The following is a 24,656-nucleotide window of genomic DNA, read 5'->3' as shown; positions in this document are numbered from 1 at the left end:
ATGAAAGGGAAAACCCTACAACCAAGATTACTCTACCCATCAAGAATCTCATTCAGATTTGACAGAGAAATTAACACCTTTACTGACAAGCAAGAGCTAGGAGAATTCAGCATGACCAAACCAACTTTAAAACAAATGCTAAAGGAAAGTCTCTAGGGAGGAAGCACAAGAGAAGGAAATTACCTACAACAACAAACCCAAAACAATTAAGAAAATGGTAATAGGAACATACATATCGATAATAACCTTAAATGTAAATGGATTAAATGTTCCAGCCAAAAGGCATACACTGGCTGAATGGATGCAAAAACAGGACCCATATATATGCTGTCTACAAGAGACCCACTGCAGACCCAGGGACACATAGAGACTGAAAGTGAGGGGATGGAAAAAGATATTCCATTCAAACGTAAATCAAAAGAAATCTGGAGTAGAAATTCTCATATCAGACAAAATAGACTTTCAAATAAAGACTACTACAAGAGACAAAGATGGGAACTACATAATGTCAGGATCAATCCAAGAAGAAGGTATAACAATTGTAAATATTTATGCATCCAACAAAGGACCACCTCAATACATAAGGCAAATGCTAAAAGCCATAAAAGGGGAAATTGACAGTAATACAATCATAGTAGGGGACTTTAACACCCCATTTCAACCAATGTACAGATCATACAAAATGAAAATAAATAAGGAAACAAAAGCTTTAAATGATACATTAAACAAGATGGACTTATTGATATTTATAGGACATTCCATCCAAAAACAACAGAATACACTTTCTTCTCAAGTGCTCATGGAACATTTTCCAGGAAAGATCAAATCTTGGGTCACATATCAAGCCTTGGTAAATCTGAGAAAACTGAAATCATATTAAGTATCTTTTCTGACCACAACGCTATGACCTAGATATCAATTACAGGAGAAAATCTGTAAAAATTACAAACACATCGAAGTTAAACAATAAGCTACTAAATAACCAAGAGATCACTGAAGAAATCAAAGAGGAAATGAAAAAATACCTAGAAACAAATGACAGTGAAAACATGATGACCCAAAACCCCTGGGATGCAGCAAAAGCAGTTCTAAGAGGGACGTTTTTAGCAATACAATCCTATTTCAAGAAACAAGAAACATATCAAATAAACAACCTAACCTTACACCTAAAGCAATTAAAGAAAGAAGAACAAAAAATTCCCAAAGTTAGCAGAAGGAAAGAAATCATAAAGATCGAATCAGAAATAAATGAAAAAGAAATGAAGGAAACAATAGCAAAAATCAGTAAAACTAAAAGCTTTGTGATAGTTTGATAAACCATTAGCCAGACTCATCAAGAAAGAAAGGGAGGAGACTGAAATCAATTGAATTAGGTATGAAAAAGGAGAAGTAACAACTGACACTGCAGAAATACAAAGGATCATGAGAGATTAGTACAAACAACTATATGGCAATAAAATGGACAACCTGGAAGAAATGGACAAATTCTTAGAAAAGCACAACATTCTGAGACTGAAACAGGAAGAAATAGAAAATATAAACAGACAAATCACAAGCACTGAAATTGAGACTGTGATTAAAAACCTTCCAACAAACAAAAGCCTAGGACCAGATGGCTTCACAGGCAAATTCTATCAAACATTTAGAGAAGAGCTAACACCTATCCTTCTCAAATTCTTCCAAAATGTACCAGAAGGAGGAACACTACCAAACACATTCTACAAGGCCACAGTCACCCTGATACCAAAACCAGACAAAGATGTCACAAAGAAAGAAAACTACAGGCCAATATCACTGATAAGCATAGATGCAAGAATCCTCAACAAAATACTAGCAAACAGGATCCAACAGCACATAAAAAGGATCATACACCATGATCAAGTGCAGTTTATCTCAGGAATGCAAGGATTCTTCAATATATGCAAAACAATCAATGTGATACACCATATTAACAAACTGAAGGATAAAAACCATATGATCCTCTCATTAGATTCAGGAAAAGCTTTAGACAAACTTCAACACATATTTATGATTAAAACCCTCCAGAAAGTAGGCATAGAGGGAACTTATCTCAACATAATAAAGGCCATATATGAGAAACCCACAGCCAAGATCATTCTCAACTGTGAAAAACTAAAACCATTTCCACTAAGATCAGTAACAAGACAAGGTTGCCCACTCTCACCGCTATTATTCAACATAATTTTGGAAGTTTAACTACAGCAATCAGAAAAGAAAAAGAAATAAAAGGAATCCATATCAGAAAAGAAGAAATAAACCTGTCTCTGTTTGCAGATGACATGATACTATACATAAAGAATCCCAAAGATACTACCAGAAAAGTACTAGAGTTAATCAATGAATTTGTTAAAGTAGCAGGATACAAATTTAAAGCACAGAAATTTCTTGCATTCCTATACACTAATGATGAAAAATCTAGAAAAGAAATGAAGGAAACACTTCCGTTTACCATTGCAACAAAAAGAATAAAATACCTGAGAATAAACCTACCTAAGGAGACAAAAGACCTGTATGCAGAAAATTATAAGACACTGATGAAAGAAATTAAAGATGACACAAACAGATGGAGAGATATATCATGTTCTTAGATTGGAGGAATCAACATTGTGAAAATGACTATAGTACCCAAAGCACTGTCCAGATTCAATTCAATCCCTATCAAATTACCAATGACATTTTTTACAGAACCAGAACAAAATATGTCACAATTTTTATGGAAACACCAAAGACCTTGAATAGCCAAAGAAATCTTGAGAAAGAAAAATGGAGCTGGAAGAATCAGGCTCCCAGACTTCAGACTATGCTGCAGAGCTACAGCAATCAAGACAGTATGGTCCTGGCACAAAAACAGAAATACAGATCAATGGAACAGGATAGAAAGCTCAGAGATAAACCCAGGCACATATGGTCACCTTATTTTTGATAAAGGTGGCAAGAATATACAATAGAGAAAAGACAGCCTCTTCAATAAGTGGTAGTGGGAAAACTGGACAGCTACATGTAAAAGAATGAGATTAGAACATTCCTGAACACCATACACAAAAATAAACTCTAAATGGATTAAAGACCAAAATGTAAGGCCAGACACTAGAAAGCTCTTAGAGGAAAATATAGGCAGAGCACTCTATGACAAAATTCACAGCAATATCCATTTTGACCAATCTCCTAGAGAAATGGAAATTAAAACAAAAGCAAATGGGACCTAATGAAACTTAAAAGCATTTGCACAGCAAAGGAAACCATAAACAATATGGAAAGACAAGCCTTAGAATGCGAGAAAATATTTGCTAATGAAGCAACTAACAAATGATTAATCTCCAAAATTTACAAGCAGCTCATGCAGCTCAATATCAAAAGAACAAACAGCCCAATCCAAAAATGGGCAGAAGACCTAAATAGACATTTCTCCAAAGAATATATACAGATTGCCCACAAACACATGAAAGAATGTGCAACATCATTAATCATCAGAGAAATGCAAATCAAAACTACAATGATGTATCATCTCACACAGGTCAGACTGGCCATCATCAAAAATCTACAAGCAATAAAAGCTGGAGAGGGTGTGAAGAAAAGGGAATCGTCTTGCACTGTTGGTGGGAATGTAAATTGATACAGCCACTATGGAGAACAGTATGGAGTTTCCTTAAAAAACTAAAAATAAAACTATCATATGACCCAGCAATCCCACTACTGGGCATATACCCTGAGAAAATCATAATTCAAAAAGAGTCATGTACTACAATGTTCGTTGCAGCTCTATTTACAACATCCAGGACATGGAAGCAACCTAAGTGTCCATCAACAGATGAATGGATAAAGAAGATGTGGTACATATATACAATGGAATATTACTCAGCCATAAAAAGAAACAATATTGAGTTATTTGTAGTGAGGTGGATGGACCTAGAGTCTGTCATACAGAGTGAAGTCAGAAAGAGAGAAACAAGTAACGTATGCTAACACATATATATGGAATGTATTGAGGATACTGGGAGGCAGAAGTGTAAATTGGGACAAAGTGAGAGAGTGGCATGGACATGTATACACTACCAAATGTAAAATAGATAGCTAGTGGGAAGCAGAACTATATAGTACAAGGAGATCAGCTCGGTGCTTTATGACCACCTAGAGGGGTGGGATAGGGAGAGTGTGAGGGAGGGAGATGCAAGAGGGAAGGGATATGAGGACATATGTATATGTATAGCTAATTTACTTTGTTATAAAACAGAAACTAACACATGATTGTAAAGCAATTATACTCCAATAAAGATGTTAAAAAAATGTTGTGGCTCATATATACAATGGAATATTACTCTGCCATAAAAAGAAGTAAAATTGAGTTATTTGTATTGAGGTGGATGGACCTAGAGTCTGTCATCCAAAGTGAAGTAAGTCAGAAAGAGGAAAACAAATACCATATGCTAACACATATATATATGGAATATAAAATTTTTTTAAATGGTTCTGAAGAACCTAGGGGCAGGACAGGAATAAAGACAGACATAGAGAATGGTCTTGAGGACCCTAGGATGGGGAAGGGTAAGCTGGGATGAAGTGAGAGAGTGTCATGAACATATATACACTATCAAATGTAAAATAGATAGCTAGTGGGAAGCAGCCACATACCACAGGGAGAACAGCTCGGTGCTTTGTGACCACCTAGAGGGGTGGGATAGGGAAGGTGGGAGGGAGACGCAAGAGGGTGGAGATATGGGGATATATGTATATGTACAGCTGATTCACTTTGCTATACAGCAGAAACTAACACATCATTGTAAAGCAATTATACTCCAATAAATATGCTAAAAAAATAGGCAAAATCAAGTCTGCCAGAAATAGATGAAAGAATATTTAAACTCATTATCCCCATGTCAAATTGAATTATTATGTAGTCATTACTTCAGTTATTGGATGATAAAGTAGAACTTAAATGGAGACAGAGGAGTTCTTCTTAAATTATTGAGTCATGAATTCTTGCATAGAATGAAAGAGATCTAGCTTCAGAAAAGAAATTATGTTAACATAATTTTGCACATGGTATTTATGGGATTCAGAAACCACCTAAAGTTCCAGTTAAGGAAATTCTCCTGAATTGGCTATAAATAATGTATACTTAAAATTCTGAAAAAAAAATAAGCATATATATTAAGGTCAAATTTTGCATCAACTTTTCTCATAAAACTTATCACAGATTTCAATTTATATTAATATTTAGGTTTATATTTTGGTAAGCTTTATATTTTGGTAAGACATGTTTTATCTGTTTAACTCATAATAGTATAAAAAATCTAATGTATCTATACTTTCTTATTTTGTTTTTTTTTTAAATAAACTTTGAATTTTCTACAAAAAGTCTTACAAGCAAGGACCAACACAGCAAAAGCATCCACAGCATCTAGGTGACAGTTTTAAATGGCATTTCCACTAAAATTCAGTAGGTTACTGTAGGAAAATGTCCAAGTCCATGTCTGGTGCAGGAAATGTGCACAACCAGCCTACATGATCTGAAGACAGAAGGCAAGGAATCTTTCAGTGATACCAAAAGGAAACAATAGCTAACTGGATGAGGCTCCCAGTGACCAAAACCAGAATGCCAGACCAATGAAAATAACTGTGATGCACAACACTTCCTAGATTTGTTTAAAATTTTAATTTATAATGATCCAAAAATATGCATATGTGCATGCATATTGCATGCTAGTGGACTAACATTCATTTCCACTTGCTTACACCTTAATTTTTCCCATTTGAAGGATTTTTCTAATCACTTCATTACCTATATAAAGGAAAACAAGTATATATCATTTATCTTTGTTTTCCTTTTCAAATTTTATATCAGAGTAACCAAAATGCTTGAGGAGGAGATGTGGGTAACCAAATAATTGATGAAGAAATGTGTCTTCTATAAATTATTTTAGTTTATAAATGAAGAATTAATGAAGCAATTAGAATATCCCCATTTGCAACTTCTATTGAACTAATGGATTTAGTCAATGGTCATCAATGAATAATTACTTATACATAAGGGAGACAACCAGTCATTGACTGTCTCCTTTGGAAATGGAGAGAATACCAACTATAAAATTTTCTTGTGAAAACAGTGAACTTGAATCTGATTAAGGTGCTAGGTCCAATCATGAATGTAAACGACTACAGGGGAGAGGGGAACGTAAGAATTGGCACCACAGTGATGCAGTTTGTAAAATCCAGACTGTGATAAAAGTTATAGGATGAAAATACTTGGGTTCTTTAAAAAAGAATTTGAAAAAAAGACATCATCATTCGTATTACAAAAAGATTGAGTATGTATCAACCAATTTCAGTATGTAGACCTTATTTTGATAGGTTCTTGATTCAAACAAACTATAAAAACAAATATAAAATAAACAAAACTTGCCAATAGATATTTTAACTGTACTTTGTCCAAGCAATTCCTTTCATTTCTCAAGAAAATGAAAAACTTAAAATGTCTAGATTTACAATTTTACTAACTGTGAAATATAATACAAAATCGATGAAAATGAAAACAAATCATGTATTCATTTGTGAAGAAGTAGTTATATAAATTAAGTTTTATAAAGCTGATGAACATTTTTTTCTTATTAAAGTGTTGGCTATTCAATGTCATTTAATTTTTTCTTTTTTTTTCTGTTTTACAGAAGAAACATCTGGAGCTTAGAGAGGTTGACTTGCCTGCCAAAGCCACAGAGGTGGTCAGGAGCAGGTTGGATTTTAAATCAAATTTACTGAATCCAGAATATTTCAATAATATATTTATGATAAACCAAAGAAATAAATAATATGTAAAACTAGATACTAGGAAAGCTAATTTAATTTTTGCACATTCAATTCTGTCTATCTAAATACTTATATAATTAAAATGGTTTCAAACTAGTGAATTATATATCAAAATAGAATGAAAGGATATGATAGTTTTTAGATAATTAAATAAGAGAATTTTAATCTGAGTCTATTCCTATCATACCCTTGCTTGGAAACTGAATCTTGAAATTAATATTTGTTCTTTCTTAAAATAAAATTATATATATTTATAGTACAAAACATGATTTTTTAATTTATTGAAACATAGTGAAATGATTACTACAGTCAAGCTAATTCACATATCACCTATTCACATAAATACCATTTTTCGTATGTGTGGTGAGAGCATCCGATACCTATTCTTTTAGCAAATTTCCAGTAACATTAACTACATTCATTGTGCTATACATTCCATCTCTAGATTTATTCATCATTCATAATTTGTATCCTTTGGCCAACATCTTCCCATTTCCCCCACCTCCTCCTTCCTAGTAATCACCATTCTAATCCCTTTCTATGCATTCAAATTCTTTAGACTCCATTTGTGAGATAAGCAGTATATTTATTTCTGTGACTGGTTTATTTCACTTATCTTAATGACCTTCATGTTGATATCCTTTGTTAAGGCTGAATTGTATTCTATTATATGTATATGCATTTATCCATTCAACAATCAGCAGACATTTAGGTTGTTTTCATATCTTGGCTATTGTGAATAATGCTGCAATGAACATGGGAGCACGGATATCTCTTCAAGCTACTTCTTTTATTTCCTTTATGTATATACACAGAAGAAGGACTGTTAGATCATATGATAGTTTTATTTTTAATTTTAGAGGAACTTCCATACAGTTCTCCATAATGCCTGCACCAATTTGCATCCCCACCAACAGTGCGCATGGGTTCCCTTTTCTCCACCTCCTTGCCAGCACTTGTTATCTTTTATATTTTTGATAACAGCCATCTTAGGAGGTGTGAGGTGACATCTTATTGTGGTTTTGATTTACATTAGGGCCTTTAAGACATCTCATCTCCACGTGTGCAATTCCACCTGACTGCACGGGAACTGATGATCATGCCATTGACATATGCAACAAGAGTACTGGGGTCTTTGCTTAAAGTAAACATTTGACAATGTCTTCTTAACCTTAGATATTTATCTGGTATTTACAGTATGCATGAAAGAGTATAGAGACAGTATTTCCTTGGATATTATAAATAATCACATTTGGAATCTTTTGATTTTCAAATAACATTTCCATATGAGATATAATCATTTACATCTTGCACTGTACACAACCAAGAGAGACACATGATAAGGATTTCCCCCTCCCTGATTTTGTAGAGCCTTTTCCTTGAAAAATTTGGCCTTTAATTAATCTCTTAAAACTCTGTAAATAGAGTGGTGCTCTTTTAGCCCCATGCCATGGATGGCTACTGGTCTGAGGCCTGTTAGGAACAAGGCCACACAGCAGAAGGTGAGCAGTGGGCAAGCTAGCGAAGCTTCACCTGCTGTTCCCCATCACTCACATTACCGCCTGAACAATTCCCCCCTCCCCTGTCGGTGGAAAAATTGTCTTCCACGAAACCAGTCCCTGGTGCCAAAAAATTTGGGAACCACTTCACTAAGGGATTGAGATATAATTTCACTTAATTATAGAAACTATCCTTAATCTTGGTTTTAGATATAATTATTCCATGAGCTCCCCTTTGCTTCTTGACTCTTGCTGTTTTATTCTTCACTTGATTGTTTTTAATTATGTTACCTATTTATTGTTTCTCAAATCACATTGGTTCATTTGGGAAATCTGTATCGCAGTTTTAAAATTCTATTTCTAAGTAGTATTAAGATAGCTAGCGTGGTAAATTACACATACTAGGTTTAAAATAATACCTTGTTTTATTATTTTGGAAGACATAATATGTCCTATGGCCAAATATCACTTTAAATATTATACAGATTTCATACAAAATATAAATATCAAGACTTTAATAGTTAAAAAAAATACCTGGAGTTCTGAATATTCACAATACTTAGAATTTTAATTTATAGTCATACTCTTTTAAAAAACATAAATAAACATAGCTTTTGCTTCTTACCTCACTTCTTGTATTGATTTATCTGTGATGGGTATAAGTGTATATGTGCACACACAGCACACACACTGCCTCATTTGCAGGTAGAAAATGATGTGTTTCATTTATTCAAACATGTCCTGCAACCTGAATGGAGTACTGTAAAGGATAAGGGGATGATAAGGGATATAAATACCCAAGTTCATGCTACTTTTTGCATTGTAGTTCCCTGAGGCATTGTGGTCTGCAGGAAAAAGAGACATGCACGCATGCATGGAATTCCGTGCAGTCAGGCACAACATCTTCAAGCCTGACTCTGCCGAGTATGTTAACTTCCAAAATCTTATTTTTCTCATTTGTATAATAGAAGGGATAACATGGGATTTTTGTGAGGACTCAAGTTTGCAACACATATGGAAAAGTCTATAGGAGGCCTTCCACACGTGGGAGCTGAGTAAATGTTATTTCTCTGTTGTATTTTTTAATCTCTTTTTTAGTGTGACTTTTGTTAGACCCAAACGGTCTACGAGGGATTCCAACTCGCCCAAGAACCGCCAAGAGTCGAGAGCCGCTGCAACACGCAAGAGGTTTATTAGGAGCCGATGCACCGGGGTTCCCTGAACCTCACGCAGGAGGCCGATGGGGAACCCCTAAAAGCGGAATCACATACTTTTTATAGGTTTATTTACTCATAGGGCGGGTATATTCTCACAATGATTGGGTAAATGTGGTGACTTTTGAATTCAATGGCTTAGGAACTTTTGTCCCACCTTCTGGCCGTTATAGTTGTTTGTTCATTGTGGCGGTTAGGGTGTATACCTGTTACAGGCAACTGGAAAATTACCCGCTGTCTGGCAAGTCCCCGTCAACTGAAAAACTCCAAGAATTGGTTTCGATAGGGAGAAGGAGTGGCGCACGATAGAGAGAAGAATTGGTTTCGATAGGGAGAAGGAGTGGCGCACGATAGGGAGAAGAATTGGTTTACGGGAACAAGTGAGGGGGTGGAAAGTCCCTAAAGGCCCCACATTCCCCCCCTTTTTTTTTTGTAACTAATTTCAATCATGGAATTTCAGTTTCTTTTTGCGAGTTTTGGTATTGTTGCCTTAGCATTAAAACTTGTACCGTACTAATGCGTTCTCTAATAAAGGCTATCAGGCGATTCAGAATGTATGGTCCAAAAGTTAAGAGCAACAATAAAATAATGAGGGGCCCTAACAAGGTGGAAACTAAAGTAGTAAGCCAGGGAGATTTATCAAACCATGATTGAAACCATCCTTTTTGATTTTCCCTTTCCTGTTGTCTTTTGTCCAGGCGCTCCCTAAGTTTGTCCATAGTTTTGGTAATAGCCCCAGAATGATCAATATAAAAACAGCATTCTTCTTTTAGTGCAGCACATAGTCCGCCCTCCTTAAGGAACAGCAGATCTAATCCCCTCCTGTTTTGCATTACCACCTCTGAAAGCGAGGTGAGGGATTCTTTTAACTGAGTTATGGAACTTTCTAACGCCCGGAGGTCAACATCTACAGCTTGCCTTAAGGCATCATAATAGTGGGGTTGTTGGATGAGGGCTGTTGTACCCGTTCCTACCCCGGCTGCCATTTCTAGTCCTAGGAGTACAGCCAGGGTGAGTGTTATGGGTTCCCTCTTAAACCTTCCTCTGCCCTCATATTTATCTAGAAAGGATGAATCTGAATGATAAATGAATCTGGGGACCAGCTGAGCTAACACACAAAAATCGGTTGAAGCTTTAAGGACCTCTAAAGAAATGCAGGGGGTCAATCCTGTGTTACATGTCCACCATCCATCCGGAGGAGGGAGGAGATACCCTGAGCCCTGTGGGAGGCTTAAATTGGCACAAAGATGTCGGTGGGACGAGGGGGGCGTTCCTACACATGTACCGTTTCCTAATACTGAGGCCAGGGTCAATTTACTATTTCCTTCTTGTTTCCATCGACATTGATCTGGAGTGTTAACATTATTATAATTAGAATTATATCCTATAGCATCATAATAAGGGGGAGGAGCAGCATAGCAAAGCCAACATGATTTGGTAGCCTCCGGGTTTGTGGCATTTAAAACCTCAAAAGCCGCCTGGACCAATGAGAGCATTCGGTCCCGGGGGGGTCTTGGGCTTGATTGTTATTCCTTTTGGCTCAGAAGTTTGGTTTCTTATCTCTGGTAACGCTGTGGGAGGGGCCAAAGGTAGCAAAGAGTGCCCTATCTCAGGGTTGGGGCCTATAGGAACTGGAGTAGGGGTTTCAATTTTTAGTTTGATGGTCATTAGTAATCCATCATCATATCCTTCTTTATAAAACCTGATTCCCCATGAATGGCCATTTATCCAGTTTTTTATCTTTTTTTCCTGGTTCACTAAAAGAAATCTTAAGGGGATGGCACCATTTAGTACATTCAGGCCTATAAGTTAAGGGGTTGGTTGGGTGTGTATAATTGGCTGTCACCTTAATAAAGTCCCAGCCAGAGGTGGGCTTCCAATAGGTGTCTCCTGTGGTTTCATATCCCCAGCTTTTGCAATAAAAGTTTTCAGTTCCTCCATATTTATAATTAAGGGACCTGTGGCGATGGAACCCGGGGCATATATAGAAAGCAGGAGCTCTGAGCCCAGTCCTCCGAATCCCGTTTTTGCAACCCTTTCCGGAGGAATCAGCTCTAGTTGATAAAATTTTTGGAACATTATGTTGATCATAATAGTCTTCTAAATCCCAACCGGGAGCCCCTATGGCCAGTTTACAAACATCAGGAAAAAGGTTTGGCCACCAGGTCCATGGGGGAGCGATATTGCTAACAGACCATATTACATCTCCAGTCTGGGAAATTACCTGCCAGGTTAAACGCTGGGGCAGGTGAGGACTAAAATTACTCACAGTCAGTAGGGGTAACAAAGTTAAAGTTATAAATCTGATGATCGCAGAAGCTTGAGCTTGAGCGGGTTGCTGGTCTTTTGGGCTCGCCATTCCGATGTTGCAGATGCTGGTGCGGCCTTCACGTGTGAAGCGTGGATCCACGCAGCGATGCCGTCTACCTTTATAGCCGTGGGGGTGGTGAGCAGGACGATGTATGGTCCTTTCCACCGAGGCTCTAGAGTCTGGGTTCGGTGCCGACGGACGTACACGGAATCTCCGACTTGGAAGGGATGAGCCTCTGCTGGTGTTCCTGGTCGGTAAGCCTCTGCCAGCTGGGACCACACCTCCTTTTGGACCAACTGGAGTCCCAACAGCCTAGCATATAAGTCAGTGTTATTCTGACAGTCAGGACTTAATATTTTCCTTAGCGTAAAAAGAGGAGGTGGGGCCCCGTATAGTATTTCAAATGGAGTAAGATAATAGCGGGAGGGGGTATTTCTAGCCCGGAACAGGGCTAAGGGAAGGAGCACCGTCCAATCTGTACCGCCAGTCTCTATGGACAATTTAGTTAGGGTCTCTTTTAGAGTTCTATTCATTCTCTCTACCTGTCCTGAACTCTGGGGTCTATAGGCACAATGTAATTTCCAATCAGTCGCCAGGTATTTGGCCACACCCTGACTTACCTGGGCGACGAAGGCAGGACCATTATCTGATCCTATTACCTTTGGTGCCCCGAACCGGGGGAAAATTTCTTTTAAGATCTTTTTGGCCACCACAGTAGCTGTCTCCTTCGTCGGGAAAGCTTCTACCCATCCTGAGAAGGTATCTATAAAAACTAGAAGATACCTGTTACCGTACCTTCCAGGGCGTATTTCAGTGAAGTCGACCTCCCAATAGGCTCCTGGGCGGTCTCCTCTGAGCCTTTTTCCGACCTCAAGTTTTCCTTTATGGGAGTTTACCTGTTGGCATGGAATGCACTCTCGTGCAATCTGCTCAGCTAATTTAGTTAGTCCAGGGGTATCATAACCTGTCTTGTGTAGTAGGGACATCATCTTTTTGGTTCCCAAGTGTGTCCATCTGTGAATCTGTTGTAGCATGGATTTTGCTTGTTGAGGAGATAATGTTCCTTTAGTTATGGCTGGGGTACTTGTTCCCCTATCATTTGGTTTCCCAGGACTCTCATCTGATAGTTCTAGTATGATTTCCCATAGAGCCACTTCTCGTGCCACCCTATCTGCCATGTTGTTGCCTCTTGTCACCGGGGTATTGTCCTTCTGGTGTCCGGGGCAATGAATGATGCTGACTTTAGTGGGGAGCATGAGGGCAGCTAGCAGTGCCACTATTTCTTCTTTGTTTTTAATTTCTTTGCCCGCCGAGGTGAGCAACCCTCTTTGTTGGTAAATGGCCCCATGGACCTGGGCGGTAGCAAATGCGTATCTACTGTCCGTATAGATGTTTACCTTTTTGTTTTCTGCTAGTTCCAATGCTCTAGTCATGGCGATTAGTTCAGCCCGTTGGGCCGATGTCCCTTGCGGTAATGTGGCTGCCCAGATGACCTCTTTCCCGTCTACCACGGCTGCTCCCGCCCGACGCTTACCTTCCTCTAGGAAACTGCTTCTGTCAGTAAACCAGGTAACGTCGGCGTTGGGGAGGGGCTGATCCATCAAGTCTGGTCTGCTACGGTGTGCTGCAGCCAGTACTTCCTGACAATCATGGATGACGGTAGTGCTTTCCAGGTCAGGGTCGGGTAGCAAGGTGGCCGGGTTGAGTCCTGTGGCTGAGGTAAACTTAATACGATCTGAGTTTAACAGCAGGGCTTGGTAATGAGTCATCCTGGCATTTGTTAGCCATCTGTCGGGTGGCTGGCGAATTACACTTTCTAATGCATGGGGGGCTGTTATCGTTAGGTTCTGCCCCAAAGTCAGTTTGTCAGCATCTTTGACCAAAGAGGCCACCGCGGCGATTATTTTTAAACAGGCGGGCCATCCTGCTGCCACAGGATCCAATTTCTTTGATAGGTACGCAACCGGGCGATTCCAGGGACCCAGTTTCTGAGTTAGTACTCCCTTTGCAATACCTTTATTCTCGGCCACGTACAGATGAAAAGGCTTAGTGATCCTTCCCCCGTTCCTTTTTTTAGGGCATTCTCTTGCCCAATGACCTTTTTCTTTACAGTAGGCACATTGGTCCTTGTCTAATGGCCGCCTTCTATCCGTTGTTCGCCCTTCCTGTCTATTTCTGTCTCTACTGTTTCCTCCTCTGACTACAGTGGCCAGTATCTTACTCAAATGTCTTTCTTGCCTCTTATCTCATCTTACCTCACGAGCCTCTTGTTCCTTCTGCTTTCTTTCTTCTCTTTCTTCTTCTGTCTCCCTCTTATTATATACCTTATCTGCCTCTTTTACTAAGTCCTGAAGGGAGAAACCTTGTAGGCCATCCAGCCTTTGTAACTTCTTTCTAATATCAGGGGCCGCCTGGTCAATAAAGGCCATTGCTATGGTGGCCTTATGTTCCTCAGAGGTTGGATCATAAGGAGTGAATCGTCTAAAAGCCTCCATTAAGCGTTCTAGGAACACGGTTGGCGATTCCTGGGGCCCCTGAGTTACCTCTCTTACCTTAGCCAAATTCGTGGGGCGCCTGGCCGCTCCATGGAGACCCGCCACCAGAGCCTGGCGATACATTTTCAGGTGCTCCTTACCTTCCAGGGTATTAAAGTCCCAATTCGGCCTGACGAGTGGAAAACCGGCATCAATCTCATTAGGCAACTGGGTAGGTTGTCCATTGGCGCCTAACACATTCTTTCTAGCCTCCAGGAGAACCCGTTGCCTCTCCTCAGTTGTGAGGAGAGTCTGGAGGAGCTGTTGACAATCATCCCAGGTGGGTTGGTGGGAGAAGACAAGAGACTCTATTAGAGCAGTAAGAGCCTGTGGGTTTTCAGAGAAAGTAGGGTTATGCATCTTCCAATTATAAAGATCTGCAGAGGAAAAGGGCCAGTATTGAAGGGGCCTATTCCCGTGGTTATCGGGGGGGCCATATTCTCTAAGGCGTAAAGCAGTAGGATCCGGGGAAACAGCCCTCCGGCTTCTGGTGCCCGCCGAGGGACCCCCCCCTTTCCGCCATAACAGGTGGCCCTACTGGTGCGGAGGGTTGTGAAGCTGGGGGTCCTAGGGGCGACATGGGATTTAGGGCCGGAGGATAAGGAGGTGGGGAATCTAGAAGAAGCAAATCAGACTGCAGGTCAGGATATATCGCCTTTGGCGGGTCCGGGGCAGCAGATGACTTTTCCGTGTCTGGGGTTTTCTTCAGGGCCAATATCTCCGATTGTGCTGGAGCGCATGCAGACGTGCCTGTTGAGGAAACAAAGGGCCGGACCCACGGAGGCGGGGAGAGAACTAGATCTTCCCAGACCAAGATATATGGTATCTGGTCTGGGTGTCCGTGGGGTCCTGTGTTAAAGACCCTAGACTTGACTAGCCCAACCTTATCTAACAAAAAAGATCCTTCGGGTGGCCACCCTGTCTGAAATGTAGGCCACTCAGAGGTACACAGCGTTTGCCATTTTCCTTTCCTTACTTCTACCGAAAGGTTGTGGGCCCTAGCCCTAACTTCGGTCCAGTGGCTTAGGGTAAGAGAAAGAGGAGTCGTCATAGTTTGTCCCATTGTCGTCCGTCAAAAGAAAGATAATAGTACAGAAAAACAATAAAATTTCAAAAGACACACATTGATATTGCCGCCGCGAACTTAAACCCGAAACCAACTCAAATTCAGATGGCAGCTTATATAACCTGCCAGAACCAGCCGCCGCGAACTTAAACCCGAAACCAACTCAAATTCAGATGGCAGCTTATATAACCTGCCAGAACCAGATGAAGGGGAGACAAAATTTGTTTCTCCTTCCAGATGGACCACCAGGGCGTCCCCCGGGGCCCGTGGACACCAGCTTTCGGCACGTCTGCCTAGCCAGGAGTCCAATACAGATTCCACAGCAAGCCGGTTCGCACGGCTTTTTCCTAATGGCGGCTAGCAACAAACAAACGACAAACAAACAGACAATTGGGCTCGAGCCTACCTGATACCTCCGACTCCCGATGTTCTTGTGACCCGGGGGCGAGAGGGGATCCCGGACGAGCCCCCAAATGTTAGACCCAAACGGTCTACGAGGGATTCCAACTCGCCCAAGAACCGCCAAGAGTCGAGAGCCGCTGCAACACGCAAGAGGTTTATTAGGAGCCGATGCACCGGGGTTCCCTGAACCTCACGCAGGAGGCCGATGGGGAACCCCTAAAAGCGGAATCACATACTTTTTATAGGTTTATTTACTCATAGGGCGGGTATATTCTCACAATGATTGGGTAAATGTGGTGACTTTTGAATTCATTGGCTTAGGAACTTTTGTCCCACCTTCTGGCCGTTATAGTTGTTTGTTCATTGTGGCGGTTAGGGCGTATACCTGTTACGGGCAACTGGAAAATTACCCGCTGTCTGGCAAGTCCCCGTCAACTGAAAAACTCCAAGAATTGGTTTCGATAGGGAGAAGGAGTGGCGCACGATAGAGAGAAGAATTGGTTTCGATAGGGAGAAGGAGTGGCGCACGATAGGGAGAAGAATTGGTTTACGGGAACAAGTGAGGGGGTGGAAAGTCCCTAAAGGCCCCACACTTTGTGTATGTATGTGTGCATGTATTGTTTAACTGTGTATTTATGAGGCAACTGTGCATTGTATGAGGCTTCTTTTTTCTTGAAAATCACTCCTTCTCTATAGTTTAGTAATGGGAAGATACATTATATGTAGTTGAATGGTTTAGTCTCCACCTAGAGAGAGGGAAAACCTTTTAAAGTGACATCAAGCCCTTGTGCTAAGAAAGAAGCACATGAGGGTTTTGCCTATAGAGGGTGAAGAATGGGGGCTGTTGGCTGGCTTCATCTGGACCTGGTCTGAGAGGTACTCTGCCACAAAGAAGTGTCAGGTAAGACTTCCACCCAGAGCAACCTGGCCAAGATGCTGTGGGAATGCCCAGGAACTTCATAGGAGTGATGTGCCTGTCGACTGCACACCATCTGCTCCCCAAACCCTTTCCCATTGCATTTCAATTACCCGTGAGAGGAGCAATGCCCCGGGCATGAACCTACACCTGCCCTTCAATGGTTGTTCTCAAAACTCCTCAGGACACTAGACCACATGAGCCCTCCATGTTCAAGGACCATGAAGACAAGGCACCCAATCATAGCATGGGGGCGAATTAGGCATGGAAAAATCTTCTTAAGCTGGGTTAGTGAGAAGACAATACAAGAATTGCACCAATCAGTCCAATAAATATCAACCATATGCAAGGTTAATATTAATAATTATTTATTTGTAATCTATGCGTTGTAAGGAGTGACCACAGTATCATTCATTTTCTCCCAATATAAATATACATTGGAATTAAGCTTTCAAGATAAATAATTATTTCATATACATTTTATTATGAAAATTTTAAATGTAAATAATATTATTTTTATATATAATATATATATATATGTGATAGAAAGCTCTTCTATTTCCTTTTTGTTCCTATAGACTGGTCATCATATCCATGTGAATCCTTTCATTGCCAAAGATGGAAATATATATACATGTGTGTGTGTTTTCTGCAATCTCTGTTGCTGTGGTTTTGCTTCTTTGCTTACATGATAATTTCCAATAAAGTTCTGCTATCTCAGCAGGAATGTTCTGCTTTGATGGCTCTTGGGGACTTAACAAATTTCATGTTATTTATCCTATAACTTCTTCTGAAGATACTATTTCCTTTAATTTTGTTTATAAACTTACATGTACCTACCTCGATTTTAAGACATCAGTCACAGAGAAGTTTTATAACATAATTCAATTTAAATAGTTCTTTTTTAAAATTCTAAACTTGTCTAAAATTCATAGCTTTGAACTGTTTTATAACTGTCCACTGCTTACAGCCTAATATGGAATATTTCCAGGGAAGGGTAAACCACCATTACCTTCTCTGTTTCAATTTTCTGTTCTTGTCAGTTACCTCTTCTTGGCTAGAGTGGAAATTCATACACATCAGAGTTGGTTCATTTGTACTCTTGTTTCCAAACATCAAATAAAGTCATCCATAAATTAATTTTATGAGCAATTAAGTTCTTCCAAGTCAGTACTTTCTAAATTGATTTCTCTTTTACAATCAAGACACAGTTTAGCTCCATTTGACAGCATTAATCACTGCACTCAAAGAGTTTGCCATTTCCTTTTTGGTTTCCCTTTTCTTTCATCATATTTTTTATAAAAATAAAATTGGTGACAGAGAGAGAGAAGCCTTTGGAAGCGCTGGTGAAGGAGAGGGCTGATGCCAGGGCTCGAGGAAATGAGTTGTTCAGGCAAAGGGACCATGGCCATGGCAGTAGGGACACTGCTTTGTCCCCTCAGGGCCCAGCTCACTTAAGGACTGGTGGTGAGTACCCTCACATCAGCTGGTAGCACAGCCAGATACTGAACATATGGTCAGCATGTTTTAAGAATGTGAGTAAATATGACTTTAGGGTAAAGATTTGGTCTCTCTATATGTCTCCTTATGGTCATTTGGAAGAAATCCTCACAGAAGATAAACAGCTTTAATCTAAGAGCTTCCAAACAATGCTAGAAGAAAAGAAGTGTGAGCAGATGGGTTCCATCAAACTGTGTGCCTGTTTTAGTAAATGTAACCATGACTGACCCAAGCAAAAGCAGAAAGACAAGCATTACTTCAAAAGGTTGCTGTGGAGATGATGAGGGGCTAGCAGAGGGCCTGCTGAACAGCAAGCCTACAATGCTGGGGAGGAATCAGGTTCATGACCATGATTATATGACTGCCTGTATCAAGAGTTTACCCACAGTAGCCTTGTCTCTGGTTTTACTTCCATTCTTGTTTCATTGTATCCCTGCTTCTTACTTCTCTCCTTTCTAGGAAATTTGTGTGGTCAAGATTAATAAAACCTTTTCCTGATCCCCAGGGAGGGAAGATGGGAACATCCAAGGAGTAGGTCAGCTGTTGGAATTCTATGTCCCAACATAGAGTTCCCCGTGGTCACCAACTAAAATCAGGCAAATATGTGGAGCCAACACTAGAGTATGTCAAAACCTTAGATCAATTTACTGAAGAAGGCAAAGATGAATTCATTGTCAAAACAGAGCTTCAGTGACATAACATGATGCTGAGAAACGAACAAATCAGATACATGAAAAGAAAAAAAAAGAAAGAAAAACAGCACTTAAGGATGAGTGCCCAGGTGTCACTGATGAGAGAGCATTAATAGTGTGAGAGAGAGCTTGTGAAAGTCAGCAGACAAGGATGGTGGCAATGAGAGAGGAGACCCATGCACTGCCTCCAACTTGCTCTTATGTGCATGCTGGGCCATGATATTTGGCATGGGGCACAAAGCACTCCATTTTCTCCTGCTCTTTTTCCTAGATTGGGCAAGGCTAGAAACTCTCCAGTTTCTAGCCTTCTAGACTACATTGTCCAACTCAGTAGGCACTAGCCACATATGGCCCATGAACATTTGAAATGTCAGGAGTCTAAATAAAGATGTGCTATGCATATAGCATACACACGATAGTTTGAAGACTTAATGTTACCGAGTCCAATCTCTTTCTGCTCACTACACGACAGGCCAATAAATTGGGAGACAAGTAGTTGGGAGAAGGGATGACGACTTTATTCTGAAAACCAGTGGACTGAGAAGATGGTGGACTAGTGTCCTCAGGAATCATCTTACCCCAGTCATAAACCAGGCTTCTTTCACACTAAAAGGGGAGAGGCTGTGGCTGGTTGTTACAAACTTCTTGGTGTTGAATCCTTTGTTCTTGAAGCTGTCCACATAGGTCAGGTCATGATACTCCTGTAAACCTCCAACAAGACCAATGTTATTCTCTGTTCTGCAACTTTTTCTCTCTATAGGAAGGGAAAAGTGTTATACCTTTAAAGGTCAGAGCCTTGAGAATGGGCTATCCTGTATATTTCAGGCTATGGGCAACATTCTTAACTCAAAGCAGAAATAATAGAATACAAAGGTTAAAGTAAAATAAACATATCTAATATGGGGTCAGATTTGTTCTTAGCTATTACATTAGCACTCAGAAAAAGAATGAAATGAAATGAAATCTCATTAACCATTTTTAATATTATTTACATGTTGAAATGATAATATTGTGGATGTTTTGTGCTGAATAAAATATATTATTGAAATTAGTTTCACCTGTTTCTCTTCACTTTTCAAATGTGCCTGCTCTAGACAAACTTTTATTTCTGACTAGCATTATATTTCTGTTGTGTAGAACTGCTCTGGAGACCTGGCTATACTCTAGCAGGTTCTTACACAACCACTCTCCTCGCCCAGACTCTCTAATGTTTACAGAGTATTAGGGTTGACTATGGTGACATCAGGGGAGCAGTATTTGTCTTAACACATTCTTGCTCAGGTGCTCTGGGTCTGGTGTTCAGGTAATCCCTTGGGGTGTGGTCTTCAGGGTGTGATACAGGTTAGACTGGAAAACCCATGTATAGTAAAAAAGACATTTCACTGAGGTGAAATGGGCCATACATTTTCCATTCTAAAATTTTATTCATTAGACCAGGTGCAGATTTTTCACAAATTTAGATTTAACCCTCAAAGCAGTTCTATGAGTTTGATACTATCATTTTCATTTTACATACGACAAGACTTGCCCCACCAGGAGCTCAGTACCTTGTCTTGCTCAAAGTTCCAATTTAAGAAGTGGAGCTGGGATTTGAATAGAGCTCCATCCTGACCTCAGGGCCGCAGGTCTCTGCAAGTGCTTACTTCACTGGCTCGGGAGTACAAAAGAACAGTATCCACAAAGTGAATAAACTGCTATTTCTCCTTGAAAGGATTGCAAAAGGACTCCATAGGTCTCCAAATCCATATGTGTCTTAATCTAGATTTCAAACTAGTATCTCCTGATACTAACTTGGTTCAGTATGTACTATTAAATGAAAGGATCAGAATGTCTGGAGAGCTTCTGGTCTTAAAGAAAAAAAATTATCCAAGTAAATTTCAATACGTAACCTTGTTTTGAATAAACATTCAGTGAACAGTCTAGGCAAATTGTGATGGCAATAGTCCTTCAGCAAACATTAAGTGATTTCTGTAGTAAGTAGTAAAGAAACAAAGAAGATTAAGAAACAGTTTTTGTTCTCTCAAAATGAACAGATTGTGGAAGAAGGAGAGGTGACTGTAATGGATTTTGGTAAATATCATGGTATGTATGAATTTGAAAAGTCACAAAAAGCAGAAGTATTGACATCTACTGAGGAGGATAGAAAATGCATCTTGGAAGAGCATTCGCTTTGGGACTTGAAAGAAGAAAGAGTACCTGTAACAAGACACAGAGATATGAAACTGCAATGTACAATCAGAAACAATAGAGGTTGATAATACCTTTTATCCTACCAATGAATCTGGAGGGAAGTACGGGCTGGTATTAGAGGAGTCTCAAAAAAGTATGGAAGGGAGAGGGTGATGACACAGTGGACCAATGGACTGTGAGCAACTTAGGGTCTCTGAACAACTGGGTTTTGAGCTTTTCTTTGTTCACACTCAGCTGCTAAATTATAACAGCAAAAAAGGCGGTGGGTGGTCAATACTGTGATGTAAATTTATACTCGGAAAGCAAGATAAAGATGAGGAGGCCAGGTGTTTAAGATTTTTAGCAAAAGGGTGTTTTTCTTGACATTCCAAGGAGTTAAAACTTGAAAAGAAGTTAAGAATAAACTAAAAAAATAGAGAATGGATATGGTCAAGGGCCTGAGAAACTGTATGTCCTCATTGCACAAGTAGAGTGGGTAAAATGCAGGACAGATCGGGAAGAAAGTGTGAATGGGTTTACAAATTGCTTATTGAAATTAATATTTTATTGATTTAGTGGTTTTAAATTTTCATCCTAAAACATCCATAAGGTAACATTGTTAAGTAGTATAAACTTAAAATTCAAAATGTTACAAGGGTTGTATTTTTCCATAAACTTATGAGGGGCAAAATGACTTAAAAATACAAATAATAATTATCTGGCATTGTGATATATCTGTGCAAGAGTATAAAATGGCAATATAATTATTAGTTGATGACAATAGAATATCAAAGGTCAAATACATTCTTAAGGATGTGGTCCAGATTTCATATATATTCTAAGAAATGTCCTAAATGCTTCAGTTCCTTTCACCTTATTTCTCAAACTGCTCATATATAATAAAATAATCTATGCCTTTAAAAAAACAAAAAAGAAAATAAAGTCAGTACAGAAGCGTTTGTGCTAATACAAGGAAAATTCCACTTTGAAGGGGACAGTTAAGGCAGCAGTGGTCCCTCTTTCCCAGCCTCCAGAGAGAAGGACCTAGAGTTTTCTAAGGCAGATTCCTGAAAATGATTTATCTCATACCAGCAGCAGGAGCAAAGCCCAGGTCCAGATCCAATTTCAAGAACAAAGCATTTCAAATAATTTTATCAGCCCCAGAATTCCAGTGATGCCCTAGTCCTCCTCCCAGTGCAAGGCTGTAATCACACAGCGAATTAGTAAGAGCAGGAGGGGTGGAGCATGGCTGCTGAGCTGCTTTGCGATTTGAACCACTGCCCACTCATGCTCTTCCTCTCAGCTCCCCTCACTTGCCCAGCTCAGCATCAGTCCCCATATTGAGAACTGAGACTTAAACGGCCATCTTGGTGCCCATACCCCATCTCCACTTCCAGTTCTAAATGGTCTGCAAGAAAATATATACAATTATATAAATTCTACCTTTGGGCCATGAGGAAAGTGCAGGTTAAGGATTATGACCATGCAAGTCAGCCAGAGAAAGACAAATATGATCTGATATGACTGATTTGTGGAATCTAAACAAATGATACAAATGAACGTAGTCACAAAACAGAAACAGACTCACAGACACAGAAAACAAACTTATGGTTACCAAAGGGGAAAGGGGGTGGAGGAGAGATACTGGTGGACAGAGGGATAAGTTAGGAGTTTGGGATGAACAGATACACACTACTGTATATAAAGTAGATAAAACCAAGGGCCTACTGTATAGCACAGGGAACTATATTCAATAATTTGTAATAACCTATAAAGGAAAATTTTATATATATATATACATATATATATGTAAATCACATTGCTGTACCCCTGAAACTAACACAACATTGTAAATCTACTATACTTCAGTTTTATATAAAAAAGAAGTTATGCCAGTGCAGTTCTGTTCACTAGGGAAGAGGCTACGGGTTGAAGTGCTAAAAGTAAGGAATCCAGGAGAGCTGTGTGCCCAGACACAACAGGAGCTTTGGTCTCATTCACAAATCCTTCCATCCTTGATATTTTTCAATCCAGTTAGCCATCTATTAACAATAGGGGGCATGGATTTAGAAGAGGAAGGAGGAGAAAATCAGATAACAAACAGCAGCAAAATACTTCATTGACATGATGGAGATCAGGACTCAGACTGGGGCAGGGTTGCACATGGGTCCAAATGGAAACCAGGAAAACACTGAGGTGAGGGAACTTCCAGTCTTTGAAGCACAGTCTCCAGGGAAAAGTTGAGCACTGACTGTAGTATTATAGTCAGTATCTGTAATTCAACAGATTTTCATCTATTTTTTTACTTATTGAACATTTAAAATGACTGATCCTACAAAACATTCTCGTTTCACTGATTTATTCCTATAACTGATAACATGATATTCCCAAATTAAAATATGTGCATATTTACCCATCTGCATGATTATGAATATGAAGACAAATGTGTGAGCCTCTGGCATGTATTAGATAACAAAAATCGAAGAACACTATTAAGTCATGTGACACATTTTGTTTGTTCACATAGTAATAAACCACATTTTAAACAGTGAGTACAATTAATTTTTGAGATCCATGTTAAAGTAGGGAAGAAAATCTTTTTCAAGAAACATCTAAATTTTAAATATAATGGACTTTGCAGAGCAAAACCAGATATTATCACTGTCCCTAAAGTAAAATTTCATTTTATAAGAGTTGACTTTACAGAACAGGATAAAGTCGCAGTCGTTACAGTAAGTATTTTGACAAATCAATCAATATTTCAACTAAAATCAGTTTAAATTTATATTAATAGCCACAATTTATAAAGCACTTAATGTAATGTCAGCTACAGCGTTAGGTGTTTTGAATACATTATGTCACTTATCATACCAGTTATATAAAAGAATATCATCCCCATTACAGAGATGAAGAAACAAGTTCTGGCATCTTATATGATGCAGCCCATGTCACTTGAGACCGGCAGAATTGGAAACCTGCCAAGGTATCCTGATTCCAGAGCCCTTGTTGTGAACCTCCAGGCTCTTCCCTGCCCACCCCTCCTGTCAAGGCTTTAGAATGTATACACATTATTGAATTAAGTAATGGACATATTTTTTTTAAGTTTTTAAAAATTTTTATTGGCGTATAGCTGATTTACAATGTTGTGTTAGTTTCAGGTGTACAGCAAAGTGAATCAGTTATAAATATACATATATCCACATGCATATATCCACTCTTTTTTAGATTCTTTTCCCATATAGGCCATTACAGAGTATTGAGTAGAGTTCCCTGTGCTATACATTAGATCTCTATTAGTTGTCTATTTTATATATAGTAATGTGTATATGTCAATCCCAGTCTTCCAATTTATCCCTCCCCTCTTCACCCACTGGCAACCATAAGTTTGTTTTCTACATCTCTAACTCTATTTCTATTTTGTAGATAAGTTCATTTATACCCTTATTTTAGATTCTGCATATAAGCAATATCATTTGATATTTGTCTTTCTCTGTCTGGCTTACTCCACTCAGTATGGCAATCTCTAGGGCC

This window comes from Phocoena sinus, chromosome 9 (assembly GCF_008692025.1).
Source record: "Phocoena sinus isolate mPhoSin1 chromosome 9, mPhoSin1.pri, whole genome shotgun sequence".
Taxonomy (NCBI): Eukaryota; Metazoa; Chordata; class Mammalia; order Artiodactyla; family Phocoenidae; genus Phocoena; species Phocoena sinus.
Note: the sequence above shows the minus strand (reverse complement) of the source record.